At 44.5% G+C, this 19,141-nt stretch overlaps 1 pseudogene; it reads right to left on the reverse strand.

Moving 5' to 3' along the window:
• Positions 1 to 11,078: 11,078 nt before the first annotated feature.
• LOC147316616 (uncharacterized) lies at positions 11,079 to 12,801 on the reverse strand (annotated as a pseudogene).
• Between the last annotated feature and the right edge of the window lie 6,340 nt (positions 12,802 to 19,141).

Raw genomic sequence — 19,141 nt, forward strand, 5'->3', positions numbered from 1 at the left:
GAGCTCTCAACACAGACAGCATCGTCAGAAGGAAAGTTGATAAAATAAATTAAAAATTTTGTATTGTTCGATACATATGCGTACCGAACCGAAAGCACTGTATCGAACGGTTCAATATCGATAAGAGTATCGTTGCACCCCTAGTAACCATGTCTATAGGGGTTACAGCTATCAGGTGACTTCCCTGAATCCTCCCTTAGCTACGCAATATGTTTAGGCTGAAAGGAGATTTCCATGATGATGATGAAGGTTGCCTGGCTCTTTTCCACAGCGTGTATTTCTCCTGTCGTCCTCCCCTAACACCCAGAGAGCTGCCCAGCCAGGCAAGATAAACTTTACTCGTCACGATGAGACGTCTTCCCTGTCTCGCTCAGTCCCTGCATCCTTAAATGTCTCCAGTTGTCCCGAGTTCCCTGTGACTGTCTCCTTGGTGCATTTAAACCCCTGTTCCTCCCTGTCCTCATCGTCTGTTGTCTTCGTCTCCGTTATCAGTCATCATAATTTTACCATCTCTGAGTAAGTCTTCAAATTTCTTTATTAAATCATAAGATTCTTAAATTCATCAAGTCTCTCTGTGCCTGGGTCCTCGTCACAAAACATGACATCACTGTTTTGTACATTTTATCACAATTTAATCCCCATATTTGAGAAAGAAAAGCAAAACACTTTTTTGACCAGTCTGTAACAAAACCATCAAATCAGATAAAGGTTATTTAAATGCTGCAAACAAAGAATGGATTGGAATAAAAAAAAAAATACATATCCTAACCTTAATTACATGTGAAATATGAATAAATGAAAATACACTCCCAAAATAGAGTCCTTGAAATGTACAAATGTATAAAATATTGATAAATAAAATTATAAAAATGGAGGAACTTTGCCTATGGTACAATGTATGAAAAGATCTTTATGTCATGGTCCTGGGCCGTGTTGGCCCAGTATTCTTAGTTTTCTTGTATGTTTGTATTTTGTTCCCTATTTAGGCCATGTTTCCTGAGTTGCCCTGTTGTGTTGTTCCCTAAGTGTTTTCCCTTCGTGGCTTTTACCCCCTGTGTGCCCCTGTGTGCCCCTCTGTGTATCTGTTGAACCAAAATAAACAACTTCTCTCATTCCATTTCAAACAGGACAGTGGTAACAACAGCAGGCTACAGACAATTTCAAGTTTTAGATTTTAAATAGGCTGTATACATTTCAATGGGAGCAACAGGACGGTCAAATGTCGCTGATTTTACTACAGAGCAGGACGGATTGTAGGGCAGCAAACATCGTCGGAAAACACGTTTCCAACACTGCAGGTTACCTGGTGTAATGTTTTTCAGCTAAAAAGAAACATGGTCTGACTCCTACCTAACTGTATAAAGAGTAACTGAAGGTTAAATGCAGCTAACATGTCCTGTTTTAAGCCAGGCACTCACACCTCCGCTCAACTGCGTCTCAGCCACCATCGCTCTGGCAGCAACGGCGCTAGAGCCAGAGTAGGGGAGAGGAGAGCTGGAACAAACCATTTTGGGAGAGGGGGGGTTATCTATACTTTTGTTGTTAAAATGTTACGTCTGAATCAAGTACTGAATGCTTTTTATATTTTTAGTAGTGTGTCACACAAACAGCAAATATTGTCAAAAAAAGTAAGAAATCTTTGGGGGTGCTTTGATTCATTTGATCTTTCTATAATCTTTTTATAGAAATAGAAATATGGAAATGTACTGATAAGTGATCAGAATTATAATATTTCTGACTGAGACAAAATTTCCCCGATTCAAATCGAATCGAATCGTGGATTGAATCGATTTGGGATCTTGCGAATTGGAATCGAATCGATTCTAGAAATCAGTGACGATATCCAGCCCTAATTTTATATTTATTATATTATTTTTTCTATAATTGTTTATTATTTTTCAGTATTTTGTTATGTTATTAATTGGTATATGTATAGAGAATGCACATCGTTTGTTAAACATGCTTACATGCCACCATGTGGTTTAAGACATTTTGACCAGTTTTAAATATCAAGGTTTAAATGAAACATTTTGGCGGTTTCCAAAAACCAGCTGACATCATGGTGACAAAGTCTTGGAATGTTTTTAAATCTTTTATATTCAGTCTATCGAGTCAGGCCCTGTTCTTGAAATACATCTAACTTCAAGGCAGTCCTTTCTATATTCATCTCAAGTCTCCCCCAGTCTCTGTGATTGAACTCTAATCATTAATAGTTGGATCTTTTAATCCAACGAGGCAGAGTGACTCGTTTTCTAAGGCGTCTCTATCGCCGACTTTTTTCTTTTCCTTTTTCTTCCTCCAGATATGTGAGATAAATTCAGTCCGCAGCACTCACAGCACAATCGACATGTTTGTGTCAGATCTGCTGGAGCACAGCTGAAGTTACATTTCTTCATCCTCTCAGATGCTCATTTACACCACACCGCTTCCTAGACAGTGCTCTCTGTTATTGTAAGTGATGCATTAGGGAAATTCTGAAATAATGATCATATAAATATTTGTAATATTTTTTTGAGTGAAGTGGAACTTGAAATAAACATTATTCTTGTTTAAAACCCTTTTAGTAGACGACTCGTGATGAGATCTCACTGCTTTGTATAGGAATGTAAACTGGACTGGGTTGTTTCAGTCTTCATATATGACCTGTGCGCTGAACTGCAGGACTCTTACCTGCTTTTCACTGTGGAAAATAATGGCCCATAACCATTCTTAATTCTAGTTCATTATTGTATCACAGAGTGCTGTCAGTGCTGCTGGTTTGCTAAGGCGACAGCTTCACATCAGAGCTCTGAAACCTGAAACTGGACACATTTAAACATTCACTGCTACTCTCCCAGAGAGCAGATGTGGACATCAACTTAGTTTGACTCAGATTAAAGTGAACAGGTATTCTCAGTGTGTATCCTGTGTTCTAGCAGCCAAGGGTACAGCTGTGTTAAAGAGACTTAGCAAGTTAGAATCAAATAATGTTTATAGTTTTTTAAATCGCCAAATTAATAGGATAACGAATAATGAATTACAGTATTAATTGAAAGCATTTCAGTGAGTTTTTAGGACTTCCTGATAATAATGAATTACAGTCGTCCAGCCTGGAAGTAATAAATGCATGAACTAGTTTTTCAGCGTCACTCTGAGACAGGATATTTCTAACTTTAGAGATGTTGCACAAATGGAAGAAAGCAGTCTTACATATGTTTAATATGTGCGTTGAAGGACATGTCCTGGTCAGAAATGACTCCAAGGTTCCTCACAGCGTTACTGGAGGCCAAGGTAATGCCATCCAGAGTAAGAATCTGCTTAGATACCATATTTCTAAGCTTTTCAGGGCCGAGTACAATAACCTCAGTTTGATCTGAATTAAGAAGCAGAAAGTTAGCGGCCATCCAGGTCTTTATGTCTTTGCTAAACTGAAACTAGGAACATAACTTGATCCCAACAATTTGTATTTTTATTTCCTGAGCTGCAGGCTCCATGCTCTCTAAGAGTTTGAGAGGAAAGATTAAATATTAAAAGCAGAATTCAAACATAGTCTACAGACAAACTTGAAATGAGCTCAGCCAGTACAGTTAGGGTCCTGTTTTAGGATCATATAGTAATGCTCACAGTAAGATAAAAAAATAAAGACCACAGTGCCATCCAGTCCAGCCCAGTCCTTGGTGTGGCACAGGCAGCAGCATATACAACAACAAAAAGGAAAAACTACCCTATTCACACGAGGGTCATTCTTTCAGAAATCAGCCAACTTGCATCTACATCTATATTACAAAGTTTGAACTTAGGAGGGCTGTGAATGTTTTCTTTGTATAAAAAAACCTCTGCCAGTGTGGCTGTGGCTACAATGTAGCTGCCATCACCAGTGTGTGAATGGGTAGATGACTGGATGTGTAAAGCGCTTTGGGGTCCTTAGGGACCAGTAAAGTGCTATACAAATACAGGCCATTTTTTTTTTACCATTTAGAACATTTTTTGAAAATATAGTCAGCTGACTTGCTTTCAAACCAGTTTGACATTAAAATCCGAATAGAATAGGAATCAAAACTGTTGAAGACAAGTCCTTAAAACATGAACCAAAAGTCCATCACTCCTGCAAAGTTGTATATTTGGGTACACACTAATAAAAACACTGTCAGTGACAATTTCTCAATAAACAAATATGACAATTTGTAGCACAAAAAAATATCAGTTGATAGTCTGATCAATAGAGATAAAAGATTAGAGTTGTTTTGAGTTGAAACTCTAATTATAATGTTGAAAATAACTCTTAAATCGAATTTCCCAGAGGAACCCACCCGAGGGATTAATAAAGTTCTATCTAATCTAAATATTTTTATTTTTTATTTTTTAATATCTGCTCTCTTTCTCTCAAATCATGACACATTTACATTTTCTGATCAGACATGTGTGACCTGCCTCTGACTTTTATGACTCAAAGTTTGTACATATATAAAGATTTCTTTGCAATTGTAGCTTCACATTTCAAACACTTTTTTAGACATTTGAAAAACAAAAAACAAACAAAGCCTGACTTTCACTTGTTTGTCACACTGAAATCAAAGGCAGTGTTCAAACATGAATATGTTACAAGTATTACACACAAACCCCACCCCCACACCCCCACACTCCAGCTTTAATCTGATAAACCTGCTCTCGCTCCAGTTTCTGCCATGATGCCACTCATCAAAACTAAGCAGCTCTGTAAACAAGAAAATGACCAAAACACCATCAAACTATTAAAATAAAAGTCCAGAGTGACCAGGACAATAGTGCTAACCAGTACACCAGTGCAAAAATACCAGCCTTAAACTGACTAATTTACTTTACACTAATTATGAACAGATAATGAAACTATTTGTTTTACTGAACGCCAGCAAACTTTCTGTGTGGAGCCTTCTTGTTCCCTGTGCCTGTGTGGTTTCTCTCTCTGTACTGACTCATGTGTTAGGTTAACTGGTGAGTCTGTGTTTGCCATTGATAATGAGTGTGAGAGGCTGTCTGTGTGTTTGCCCTGTGATGGGCGTCTTACCTGTCTATGCTGTTAAAGTCTGCCTGCCTGAAAGTTATGTTAGAACCTCGGTGACCCTGAATTAGATAACTGATTAAGAAAAGGGATGGATGATTATTTTAAAGATCCATCCATCTTCATCCGCTTTATCCGCCGCCGGGTTGCCGGGGCAGCAGCCTAAACGGGCGACCGTGGCTCAGGGGGTTGGGAATCGCATCTGTAACCGGAAGGTCGCCGGTTCGATCCCTGGGCTCTCTGTCCTGGTCGTTGTGTCCCTGGGCAAGACACTTTACCCTACTTGCCTACTGGTGTTGGCCAGAGGGGCCGATGGCGCGATATGGCAGCCTCGCTTCTGTCAGTCTGCCCCAGGGCAGCTGTGGCTACAACTGTAGCTGCCTCCACCAGTGTGTGAATGTGAGAGTGACTGAATAGTGGCATTGTAAAGCGCTTTGGGTGCCTTGAAAAGCGCTATATAAATCCAATCCATTATTATTATTATTATTATAAGCACAGAAGCCCAGACCTCCCTCTCCCCAGCCACCTCCTCCAGCTTATCCAGGGGAACACCAAGGCGTTCCCAGGCCAGCCGAGAGATATAATCTCTCCAGCGTGTCCTGGGTCTGCCCTGGGGCCTCCTCCCGGTGGGACATGCCTGGAATACCTCACCTAGGAGGCGCCCAGGAGGCATCCTTGTCAGATGCCCGAACCACCTCAGCTGGCTCCTTTCGATGTGGAGGAGCAGCAGCAGCTCTACTCTGAGCCCCTCCCGGATGGCTGAACTCCCCTATCTCTAAGGGAGAGGCCAGCCACCCTTCGGAGGAAGCTCATTTCCGCCACTTGTATCTGCAATCTCGTTCTTTCGGTCACTACCCACAGCTCGTGGCCATAGGTGAGGGTAGGGACGTAGATCGACCGGTAAATTGAGAGCTTCGCTTTTACACTCAGCTCCCTCTTCACCACGACGGACCGGTGCAGTGTCCACATCACTGCAGCCACAGCACCAATCCATCTGTCGATCTCCGGCTCCCTTCTCCCATCACTCGCGAACAAGACCCCGAGATACTTGAACTCCTCCACTTGGGGCAGGAACTCATCCCCAACCCGGAGTGGGCACTCCACCCTTTTCCAGCTGAGAACCATGGCCTCAGATTTGGAGGTGCTGATCCTCATTCCCGCTGCTTCACACTCGGCTGCGAACCGTTCCAGTGCAAGCTGGAGGCTCCCACCCGATGAAGCCAACAGAACCACATCATCCGCAAAAATCAGAGATGAGATTCTGAGGCCACCAAAGCGAAAGCCCTCCGCCACTTGGCTGCGCCTAGAAATCCTGTCCATAAAAATTATGAACAGAATCTGTGACAAAGGGCAGCCCTGGCGGAGCCCATCACCCACCGGGAACGAGTCCGACTTATTGCCGGCAATGCGAACCAAGCTCTTGTAACGGTTATATAGGGATCAAATGGCCCGTAGCAATGGGCCAGACACCCCATACTCCCGCAACACCTCCCACAGGACACCCCGAGGGACACGGTCGAATGCCTTCTCTAAGTCCACAAAACACATGTAGACTGGTTGGGCAAACTCCCATGCACCCTCAAGTATCCTTGAGAGGATAAAGAGCTGGTCCAGTGTTCCACGACCAGGACGAAAACCGCATTGTTCCTCCTGTATCCGAGGTTCGACTAGCGGACGAACTCTCCTTTCCAGCACCCTGGCATAGACTTTCCCAGGGAGGCTGAGGAGTGTGATCCCCCTGTAGTTGGAACACACCCTCCGGTCCCCCTTCTTAAAGATGGGGAACCGGATGGGGGCAGTACCTGTGGATCTGCCAATCCACAGGTACTGCCCCTGATCTCCACGTAACATTGTAGAGGCGCGTCAACCAGGACAGCCCAACAACGTCCAGAACCTTCAGGAACTCGGGGCAGACCTCATCCACATCAGGGGCTCTGCCACCAAGGAGTTGTTTAACTGCCTCAGTGACCTTGCCTCCGGAAATTGGCGGGTCATTCCCCTCATCCCCAGACTCTGCTTCCTCCTCGGAAGACGTGTCAGTGGGATTAAGGAGGTCCTCGAAGTATTCCTTCCACCACCTGACAATTTTCTCAGTCGAAGTCAGCAGCGCTCCGCCAGCACTATACACAGTGCAGGTAGAGCACCGCTTTCTCCTGAGACGCCTGACGGTTTGCCAGAATCTCTTCGAGGCAGTCCGAAAGTCTTTTTCCATGGCCTCTCCGAACTCCTCCCCCACCCGAGTTTTTGCTTCAGCCACTGCCTGAGCCGCATTCCGCTTGGCCTGTCGATACCTGTCGGCTGCCTCCGGAGTCCCACAGGCTAACCAAGCCTGATAGGACTCCTTCTTCAGCCTGGTGGCTCCCTTCACCTCTGGTGTCCACCATTTGTTTCGGGGATTACCACCACGGCAGGCACCAACCACCTTGCGGCCGCAGCTCAATGCAGCAGCTTCGGCAATGGAGATGCTGAACATGGTCCATTCGGTCTCAATGTCCCCAGTCTCCCTCGGAATGCTGTTGAAGCTCTGCTGGAGGTGTGCGTTGAAGATCTCGCGGACTGGGGCCTCTGCTAGACGTTCCCAGCACACCCTCACTACGCGTTTAGGTGCACCAGGTCTGTCCAGCGTCCTCCCCCGCCACCTGATCCAACTCACCACCAGGTGGTGATCAGTTGACAGCTCAGCCCCTCTCTTTACCCGAGTGTCCAGAACATATGGTCGCAGGTCTGGTGATACGATTACAAAATCATCGACCTACGGCCTAGAGCGTCCTGGTGCCACGTGCACTTATAGACACTCTTATGTTCGAACAAGGTGTTCGTTATGGCCAAACTGTGATTTGCACAGAAGTCCAATAACAAAGCACCGCTCGGGTTCAGATCAGGGAGGCCGTTCCTCCCAATCATGCCCCCCCCCCCCCCCCCCCCCCAGGACTCTATGAAGGCTGGGTACTCCGAACTGCCACTCGGCACATAAGCGCAGATGACAGTCAGGACCCGTTCCCCAACCCTTAGGCGCAGGGAACAAACCCTCTCGTCCACCGGGAAAAACCCCAACGTACCGGCAGCAAGCCGAGGGGATATTAGAATACCCACCCCAGCCCGCCGCCTCTCTCCAGGGGCAACTCCAGACTGAGACAGAGTCCAGCCCCTCTCCAGGAGACTGGTTCCAGAGCCCAAGCCATGCGTAGAGGTGAGCCCGACTATATCTAGCCAGTACCTCTCAACCTCACGCACTAACTCAGGCTCCTTCCCCACCAGAGAGGTGACATTTCATGTCCCGATTGCCAGTCTTGGCAGCCGGGGATCAGTCCATCAGGGCCTCCGCTCCTGGCTGCCGCCCGGCACACAATGCACCCGACCCCTATGGCGCCTCCTGCGGGTGGTGGGCCTACGGGAGGATGGGCCCATGCCTATGCCTGGCTCCAGGCCCTATCCCGGGCAGGGTAAACTGTTCTCTCGATGTTTTCTTCATAAGGGTCTTCTAAATCGCTCTTTGTCTGGTCCCTATTTTAAAGATATTTTTGTCAAATTTAATCACAACAGAAAGACTCAAACATAGACTTGGGAAGCTAATACAAGTATACAAATGAATGAGTAAAAATAAACAGATTAATCGGTTAAACAGGTGACTGAGAGCCAGGCTTGCAGGCAGTCTTGCTTGGAGCAAACACAGTGTTTGTTCTGGTATTCTCACAGGAACACCAGAAGATGGAGGGAAGAGTGAGGAGGGTGAGAAAGAGGAAAGGAGGGCAGAGTGGCACCAAAGACAGAGGATGGAATATCTTTGATCAAAACATGAAATATTTCAATTAAAAACTATTTATATGGCAGTTGAAAACAAGCCCTGGTACATTAAAATCAAAGAGTGGTACCTGATGCTTTTATGTGTTGGAGCCCACCTGTACCTAACTTAATTCACTGAACATATTTCAGAATGGCTCAAAATGTCTATACAGGGTCTCAGAGTGGATTGTAGGGCATTATATCCATGTTCTGGGACGGACTGATACATCTTGAGGAACTCAAAGTGCTCACGAGCATGGTTGCTTCCATTATTAAGAAGCCCAGATGTCCTCTTATCACCCAGTAACTCAGTATCCCAGTATGCCGTGGTCAGGGTGGCTTTAGCTCAAGAGGTGGAGCAAGTCATCTACAACAGGGAGAGACCCCTGACAGGACCTCACACGGGGAAGGTCCTCTATCATGATTGGTTAAAGGACGCAGGGACAGAAGACAGAAGAAAAGCAGGGAAAGCAGGCCGTGAACAGGAAAAATCACAGCATACAGGACACTGACAACAAGTTAGCATTAAATGTAGTAGCACCACAGAAACACTGGTGTGTGTCTACAGGAGGATCACCTGTTTAAGCCCTAACTATAGGCTTTATGAAAAAAGAAAGTTTAAAGCCTGAAAGTAAAAAGAACATCTCCCTTCTAAATCCAAACTCGGAGCTCGTTCCACAGGAAAGCTCTCCCAGTTTATTTATGGAATCTCCTGGAAACACAAGCACACACTTTGAGAGCCCAGTTATTTATTGGCACAGTATCATTTTATGGGGTCTTTGTCAGTAGAAGACTTTGTCAGTACTGCAGTAGTGCATGCATGCAAGAATTATAACGAAATGTCTATATACAGATACAGTAGTAGTAAAAATCTAGAGAGCATCTTAGAAATAAACACACTGCTCAAAAGAAGTAACAGTTTTTAATCAGAGTATGATTCAATTACATTCAATTTTATTTATATAGTGCCAAAATCACGACAACAGTTGTCTGGAGGTGCTTTATATTGTAAAGACTACAATATTTAAACATGTTGATCTGGTTAGTTAGCAGAGGGGCTGTTACTCAGTTTCAGCTGCTTCAGTGTTAATAAAGCTAACAGGACAGTTAGGATGGGAACACTGAGACAACTTGTCATGCAGGTTGGGAATTCTGGATACAGAAGTTATAGGCTGTTTATTACAGGCAGAAAGTCTTTTTGTAGACAGGAGCTCCGGTGTGTTGTTGATGGGAGGTCCGTCTGCTTTCAGTGATTTGGCTCCTTTGGCTCAGAGTTGGCTTTTACACCTCTAAATGGTTCTTCATTTGGAGCTTTTTATTTTAGCCTAATTTAGCAATGATGAATTCTTTATGTGTTGGAAACTAGATTTTATTCAGTGTTTTTGTACGATATTTCCTTTCATGCGTTTAATAGGGAGAAAATAAATGGTTTTGAGGCCTGGACAAAACAGTCTTTTGCACTCCACCATGGAAAATGACTGAAAATAAGGCAGATCTTCATTTTACAAATTCTGCACTCAGCTTTGCTGTCACCTGGATCACTGAAATGCAGCTTGTTGCTGCTACTTTCCATTTTTTCTTATTTCTTCACTTGTTTCTTGCATTTAAACCAGGCCCCTTTTCTCTCTGTAGAGAGAGCCAGTGGCTTGTACCACTACACTTACTGTCTTCTGAATCTCTTGGTTTTCTCACATAATAATATGATCCTAGTCTGTCTTTGTACGTGACTGCCACACCTGACTACATGGAGTCTTTGCATGTGGCTCTGCCCAATGGGGTCAACTTTTATTCACCACAAAGAGCAGGCTCATTCGTGAACAACACATCAGTGCTATTGGGGCAGACAGGTAATCCACTCCACAAATCTGACTCCTCTGAATCCAGCTGTATTTGCTCAGCAGTTTGTCTCCGTGTAGCCTCTGAACACAGCAGACTTAGGTAAGTAAACATTCTTTCTCAGGGGACTCACAAACACAGAGTGAGTATCTGCCAGCTTGTGACCAGAACTAGCTGGTGGTCGAAGGATGCTGTCAAGCTGAAGAAACACTGCTGTGACTCGGGGGGAACTGGCAGGTACCAGAAGGCTTGAGTGTGGTTATGGCAGGAGCTAAAGCAAGAAATCAGGTACGGGAGGATTTCAGTGAAATTATGAAATAAGACTTTGTCATGTACACTGAACTGGACTCAAATGCAGGACTCGAGAATCACAGTCAATCTGAATAGGGCTCCAGGGATCCAGGGATGGAGAAACAGACATCTGATATCCAACACTCTTCCCTCAGAAGCACTCACAGTCAGGCAGGCTCACCATCCAGGAGGGAAATCCAGGGAAGGTCTGTACATGGGAAGGAGAAACAATGTTAGAGTTCAGAGACGAGAAAGCGAGCTACAGACAAAAGCAAACAATGACAGATAGTAAGAGGGAGAGAGAGAAAACAAACCTTAGTGGAAGCCAGGGAGGACAGGAGGACCATGACAGAGTTTTTGCTTGGCCTTGATGAGATTCTGCCAAAATGTCAGGTGAATTAGGAGGAAGAAGCATTGCTCACATTGTGCAGAGTGGGGAGTGCTGCTGACTTCAAATGAGGACGTAGTCGGGCAAAGGAAGGAATACTTAAGGGTCTAATTAATTAATCTAATTAATTCACAGTTGCAATATCCTTAGAGGAAGCAGAGTATGGGGATGGGGGGGATGGCTCACTCATCCATGAGGGTGAGGTGGAAAGAAAAGAGTCTGGACCTCTTTGACTTTTGTGAAGATGTTTCATCCAAGAAGCTTCTTCAGTTGTAAGTTTAATTAGTGGAGAGTCTCAGATTTGTAAGCCCTACTGGGAGTGTCCCCATCATGGACCTAGTATTGATCCTCTGCCTCATCACACGAGCCAAGGCACGAGTCACAATCAGCCAAGGTTTCAGGTGGACCCACTGTAAGACCTAACCCCACCCTATGATGTGACTTACTGAGATCAGATATCCCAGGGTGTGAGTGGGTGTTAAGGTGTCTGGATTATAGATGGCAGACAGTTGGTGTCATAAGCCCCGCCCTCTGTTCAAAGATGGTCGCTCACAGTGGACATAAATGGCTTCTCTTACTCCTCTTTCAAACCATCTGTCTTCTCTGTCCAACATGTCAACATTGACATGCTCAAAGAGTGACCTGTGACCTTTAGATGCAGATGGACTGCTGAGTCTTGTCCTGTGGAGGTGGCTCTTCTATGTTGTGCCATGCGCTTGTGAAGTGGCTGTTTGGTTTCTCCTATGTAGAGGTCTGAGCATTCCTTGCAGCACTGCACAGCTACATTGCATTGTTAAGTTTGTGTTTGGGATGAACCAGTTTGTGTCTGAGTGTGTTGCTGGGTCTGAAGTAAACTGGGATGTCGTGCTTGGAGAAAACTCTCAAAGTTTCTCTGATAAACCGGCTACATAAGAGATGACAGTGTTGTTCTGTTTGTCCTTCTGATTCCCCCTCGCTGGTGTCTGGTCTTCTTTTCTGTGCCTCTTTGCTGACTTTAAGAACGCCCATTTAGGATAGCCGCAGGTTTTGAGTGCTTCCTTTACATGTGTGTGTTCCTTCTTTTTCCCTTCAGGCTTAGAGGGAACATGTTCTGCCCGGTGGTGTAGGGTCCTGATTACTCCAAGGTTGTGTTCCAAAGGGTGATGGGAGTCAAAGAGGAGGTACTGGTCTGTGTGTGTGGGCTTCCGGTAAACTTCGATGTTGAGTTTGCCGTTCTCTTCAATGTGCACGGCGCAGTCCAGGAAAGGCAAACAGTTGTCCTTTGTGTCTTCCCTGGTGAACTTGATGTTTTTATCCACAGCGTTAATGTGCGCAGTGAAGGATTCCACTTCTTGTGTCTTGATTTTGACCCAGGTGTCGTCCACATATCTGTACCAGTGGCTGGGTACTCTTCCTTTAACAGAGCCAAGAGCCTTCCTTTCCACTTCCTCAGTGTAAAGGTTGCTACAATAGGTGACACGGGGGAGCCCATGGCACAGCCATGAGTACGTCTGTAGAAACCCTGTGGTGGTAAAGCAGAGGTCTAACACTGTGCACAGCTGATCAGGGGTGAAGCGGCCTCTGTTTTCTAAGACATACTGCCTTGCACTACCAACCAGTGGTGGAAATTGCCTGCAACACTGGAAGTGGATGTTTTCAAAAGAAAGGGAAATACATGTACATGGAACCCATAATACCATTGTTACCTCAGTGCAAATGAACTAGCTTTGTAAAGTCTGCAACTTCACCCATTACAGAGATTGAACTAATTGAAACATAAGAGATTATGGCATGGTTATCTCGCTCAAAGTTAGTCCTGTCCTGTCTCCATCCTGATTGCTCTTGCTGATGTTGATGTATGCCCAGCCAAAATGTAAAAAAGCCAAATGTAAAGTATCTTCCTTCACATGGTCATGGGGAAAACAAGGACAAGAATAAGCCTCGGAGAGGCTTGAACTAGGAAGTGAACAAACACAGAGAAAACTGCAGACAAACTGTTCAAAATGTTCTCAAGCTGAAGAGTGAACTTGGAGACCTACAGCTTATTGGTCAGGGTTCTCCAAGAAAGGTGGCCTGCACTATTCAGGGATGCTCAGGTAAGGTTTTTTCCTTACCATCAAGAACTCTGTCCACTGATGTCTATCTTGGACAGTTCCTCCCGTTGTCCTTTTCCTTATTTACTAGACTAAAGAAGAGTTCAGTCATATCACAACAGTTTCCTTGGAGGAGACACCTGGATACCCCCCAAGGTTTCATTCTTACAACATGATGGAAATAGAGCTATCACTGTCAGAGCCAGCTTGTTACGATTGTGAACACTGGGTCTGTGCAGCAAGAAGGGACCAGCAAGCTGTGTTTAACAAACAACAAAACAAAACCGTAAAATCCAGTATCATGACCGATCGATATAGTGAGGCTCGGTATCTGGCCTTTCTGTGTCAGTCAGCCACTGTCCCAGAGCCGGTGCTGATTTTTTAAAACTGAAGCTTCCTTAATATGGTAGGAGCTCAGTAGTTGCTGCTAGCTCAAAGCTGTGTAAGGTTCATACTGGTGAGAACCCAGATGGTCCAGGTCGTCATCACGCAGGCACTGAGAAGTACTACTCAGCTGTATTTCCACCATTTTATTCAAGGGAAACAGAGTGAGGCACAGCTCCCTGTGGGGTGAAACAAAGCTAATGGTTAGTCAGGAGCTGGCTTGTGCTCACTGCTCGTGTCTTTCTTTGTCTTTATTGATAATAAGGTGTGTACCAGTACCAGTGTGACAAGTAAGTGCTACAATTCCTTTGTGCGTCTCATTCATTCCCACAATCTCTCTAAAAACTAATCCCCTTTTCCCTTTCAGATTTTCCCAGAGACGTCTGTGTCATCTCTGTCTGTTTTAATACACGACCACTGCAAATAAAGTCTGCATTCACTTCAAACTTGTGTTTGTGAGTCCGTGCCTCGAGTCGACCCTTTGGCTCGACCTGACTGAACAATCTGGCTAAATTATGGAGCCTGCAGACTCTGCCTTCGCTCGTTAGGGAGCATGATGAACACGGGCAGGTGCAGCTCTGCATTGCTTTCAGCTCCTGCTGCGACCCCAGCTCCATCACCTAAACCTCCATGTCTCTCTCTTGTCCCCTTGGTCCATGTCCTCAATGAGGTTTTCAGTAAGCATCAAGCACTGTCACTTCCACCTCACCATCCCAATGAAACTGCGCCGTTGATCTCCTCCCCGGGGCCTCACTCCCCTCAACAAACACTTAGAGGTGGGGATAATAAGACTATCATCTTCTCCAGTATGCACTGGCTTATTTTTTGTAGGTCATGCTGAATCATGCATTGACTACGGGGTTCTGCTAATGTCCTCTGCTTTTGAGCCTTTTCACTAGATTAGATCTGCAAAATGCCTATCATCTATTAAGAATGAGACAAGGCACTGAGTGGAAGGCCGTGTTCAACACTCCCATAGGTCACTATGAGTACCTGTTGATGCCCCTCGGGCTGACAGATGCACCCGCCATTTTCCAGACACTTGTTAATGATGCTTTAAGAGACTCTTTGAATCTGTTCGTTTTTGTCTGTGTAGATGTTCTAATTTTCTCGAAGACCCGAGCTGAACATACTAATCATGTGCGCCTGGTGCTCTAGCATCTACTGGAAAACAAACTGTTTGTGAAAGCAGAGAAGTGTAAGTTTCACACCACTTCATGACATTTCTGCTTTATTCAATTGAAAGTGGATTGATGAAGACAGAGCCAGAAAAAGGGCAGTTGTGGAGTGGCCTACTTTCTCCAAGCAATTACAGAGATTTCTTGGTTTTGCTAACTTCTGTTGCCATTTCATCAAAGGCTACAGTCGCATTGCTGCACCTCTAACTAAACTCGCCTCACCTTCCAGGGAGTTTTTGTGGTCCATGGAAGCAGTTCAAGCCTTTAAGGAGCTCAAAACCAGGTTCAGTTCAGCACCGGTCGTGTGTAGGTGGATGCTTCAGCTTTAGAGGAACACCAACACTGGCTGGAAGAGGCTGAACGACCATTTATTGTTTGAAGAATCTCTCTGCCTAATCACCCTTGAATTGGGCTGCCCAACCCACTGTTTGTTCCCTCATCTGTTTGCTCCCAGGTCCTGCAATATACCCCGTGGTAAGCTGCACCATCTCATTACTCAAGCGCACCTTTTGGTGGCCCTCTCTAGAAAAAGACACCAGCGAATATGTATACCACCCTGTGACACCTGTGCGCACGACAAGAGCCATCATCAGCCACCTTCAGGACTCTGATTAGCAATCCCTGTTCAGCCGGGGTCACACATCACAGTGGACCTCACTGGCTTGGCATGGTTTACCCTTTGGTGTTGTTTTGTATCAAGGCCTGCAGCTCGTGGGCTGCAGTACAAAAAGCTTTTTAAGGCTTTCCATGGTTATCTGGTTATCATCCTCAATCTAATGGTCAAACTGAACAGACAAATCAAGAGCTGGAGGCAGCGTCATCTCTTCTAACCCTGCTTCTTGGTGTAAATAGAATATGCACATAACACTCTCACCTCCTCAAAAGGATTGTCCCCTTTCAAGGCCTCTTAAGGGTACCAGCCCCGACTTCTCTCCCTGCAGGAGACAGAGGTAGCTGTCGGTGCAACATCTCCTGCCAAAGAATCTGGAGACAAAGGCTGCCTTCCTGCGTGCAGTGGAATAAACCACTGGGTTGCTGACCAGAGGAGGTCTCCAGCGCCACAGTATGCGGTTACGTGAGAAGGTTTGGTTATCCTCTGCGGACATTCCTCTCTAGTGCATGTCAAAGAAACTGGCCCCGTGCTACTTGGGACCATTTCCCATTGAGGAAATCAGCACTGGGCTGGTTGTTGCTGTTCTGTGTTTTCCTCTGTGAGCCAGTGTGTCCCTGGTAGAGCTGAGGCCCTCTCCCAGCATTGCCTTCATCAGGTTGGTGTTTCTAAAGCTGCAGTTGCGCACCCATTCTCTGGCAGATTGTACTATCTCTGTGGTAACACCTGGTTTCCTCAATTAGCTACTGTCTTTATTCTGAGCCTCTTTTTAACCTGTCTGTGTGTGATCTCCAGCGCCTGTTCTTCACCGCTCACCACCTCAGCCATTCGGGTGATGTGCTTCACCCAAGCTCTGCAGCCCCTCTGATGTGTGCTGCAGCTGCCAGCCCCTGTCTCCTCGTACCAGTGTGACAGTTAAGTGCTACAATTATTTTGTGCGTCTCACTCATTTCTCTCATTCACTCTAAAATGCTAATACCCTTTTCCCTTCATTTTCAGATTTGTTTAGATGCTGTAAATAAAGTCACTTCAAACTCATGTTTCCGAGTTCACTCCTTGAATCCACCCTTCGGCTCGACCTGTGAGTATGCTGTGTCTTGTATTTTGGTTTTCTTTTGTCATCCAGTTCCAGAGAAAGATATTCATTATTGTAGAGGTGCAACAATCTATCAAATAACTGATTCTCCATTGTCAACAATTCTTATATTCAATTCATCGGCATAAATGTAAAAGAGTCTAAGAACTCTGATTCTGGGTTTTAAAATAAGTGATTTTTTTCTCCTTCAGGAACTAAACTAAATATCGTGTATTTGTGGGGAAAATGATTTTTGTGATTAGTCTAGGAGAGTAATCATTGCACTTCTACTTTGCTGTTCAATCAATTTGCACATCTGGACTTACTGTTGTTTTTTAATCTCTCATTGCAGCATTTGTGCTTCCTAACCCTAATGGAGTTGAAACAGTTAAATGAATAATTATAAAAAGGTTTCATCTCTACAGACAGAGAGAGTTCTCATCTCTCCTATCTCTCCTTCTATCTCCTCTCCTTTCCTCCGTTCCCTTCACCTCCTTCTTGCCTTCTGTCCTTTCACCTACCCCAAAGGTCATTTTGTTTATGACAGAACTGTTTTGTGATCCAGTTCTTCAAAGTAGCACACTGAATTCAATTTTATTTATACAGCAAATAACAACAAAAGTTCTCTGAAGGCGGTTAATACTGTAAGGTAAAGACCCTACAAGAAAACAGAGAAAACCCCAACCATCATATGACCTCTGCGAGTGAGCGCTTTGGCAACAGTTGGAAAAAAAATCTTTTAATGGGAAAAAATCTCCAAGAGAAGCGGGCTCAGGGGGGGGCGGCCATCTGCTGTGAGCGGCTGGGTGAGGGGAGGAAGTCATTAATGGTATTAAGACTGTTTGAGGGGGAAAGAAAGTCTTCAAATCCACTGTGGAAGTGTTGCATACACCTTCACCCTTTACAGAGCAAATAAAATCATTTTATGTTTTTGGATCATTTTACGGATTAAAAACTTTGACATAGTCATCGTCTGGTGTGTGAAGCTGCATTTCCTTGAATAATGGAGGTTAATTAGCCGAACAGATCAGCAATAAATAAATATTAATTAGATTAACTATTGTCTACTTGCAAAGAAGAGTTAGAATGATCAGTTTCAATGAGTAATTATTATAGGGACCTTATTTCTTTTAGTATTTTAAACCCTGTATTTCCTATTGCTATTTACTAGAAATATGTAGTAAAATGTATCCAAATAGTCCAAATGAGTGCAATTTTTCACTCATTTAAAATAAGTACAAACTGTTACCTCAAATTATTGTGTAGATTTTATGTGTTGTTTTTTATGGTGTAGCAGGTATAATTTTTCCATGGAAGGAGCAGGTAACATGCAACTAAAGGGAAACAACATCAATAGTTATCTTTATTCCTATAGCATTTTAAATACATGTAAACAACAATGAATAAAATCTACTAAAAAGATCATCTTTACAATAACTAAGAAAAAGAAATAAGGAGGGCTGCATTCATTGCAGCATTTATACTTCTGGTGGTAGGATTGGAGAAGTTAACATTAAAAGCAACTATAAGCTCTGATTACAGCATGCAAGTGAACTGAAGGACAGTCGTATATTATTTGGATTTTTTCCACACAAAAATCGAAATAATATCATTCATAACAAATAATAACATCTTACATTCATCTTCAGTGGGAACGTGTGTAACATTCCTTCTTGGAACTCCAGAGTTGCCTGACCAACAGTAGTTCCTGTTTTTCTGTAACTGCAACAGTGGAAACAGATACTATTCCTGGATGTTGCGCGGCAGCGTGGAGCTGCTCTGTCGTTTAGGCTCTGCTCCTTATATGTGATGAAATTTGCCTGCAGTCATGGCCCGCGGCTATGGCTGCCCTAGAGACAAAAGAAGATGGGCTGCCACCATCATGTTTAACCACCCCTGACACATCATCACCCTTATTGTGCCTCTCAATCTGAACACACACACAGCAGCAGCAGTAGTCCAGGGCAGCAGTGCTGCAGCACCATCTGTCAGCCTGGTGTCAAGTGGCCCTTGTCTCCAGTGATTATAAGAGCTCCTGCTGCCTCAGGTGGTCCATGGACCAGCACACCATCTAGAGGGCCAGGCCAAGCCATATGGTCTGTGGGGCACAAGGGGGCACCCAGGGGAGGTAGATCTCCTCTTGCCACTGGACAGTACAGACAGCATCCACAGCCCACACTCGTGACTGTCTGCTGAAATGTTCTCGTCAGGGTTGAGATGAGGGTGAAGGACTTGACAGATATGATTCAGAGTTTCTGAAAGAAGCTGAAGAAAACTGTCAGATAGGAGGACAAATCAGTCAGGCCAAAGCTAGCCTCTTATTGCCTTAATATTATCATCAAAGACAAACTTGTGGATGTTTCATGTAAAGGTTCATCCAGATAAAGTGATGAAAACCAAGTTTTTATTTAGAAAGTTTGGTGAGGCTGGATTTTTGCAAATCACAACAACCATCACCTCAGTGTAAGGTGTACAGTAATACAGACCCTAACACCCAGACAACCCCC

This window comes from Aulonocara sp. 'chitande type north' Nkhata Bay, linkage group LG12 (genome assembly GCF_057382095.1).
Source record: "Aulonocara sp. 'chitande type north' Nkhata Bay isolate Kocher_YH1m ecotype deep benthic linkage group LG12, A_spYH_male_GT1.1, whole genome shotgun sequence".
In the NCBI taxonomy this organism is placed as follows: Eukaryota; Metazoa; Chordata; class Actinopteri; order Cichliformes; family Cichlidae; genus Aulonocara; species Aulonocara sp. 'chitande type north' Nkhata Bay.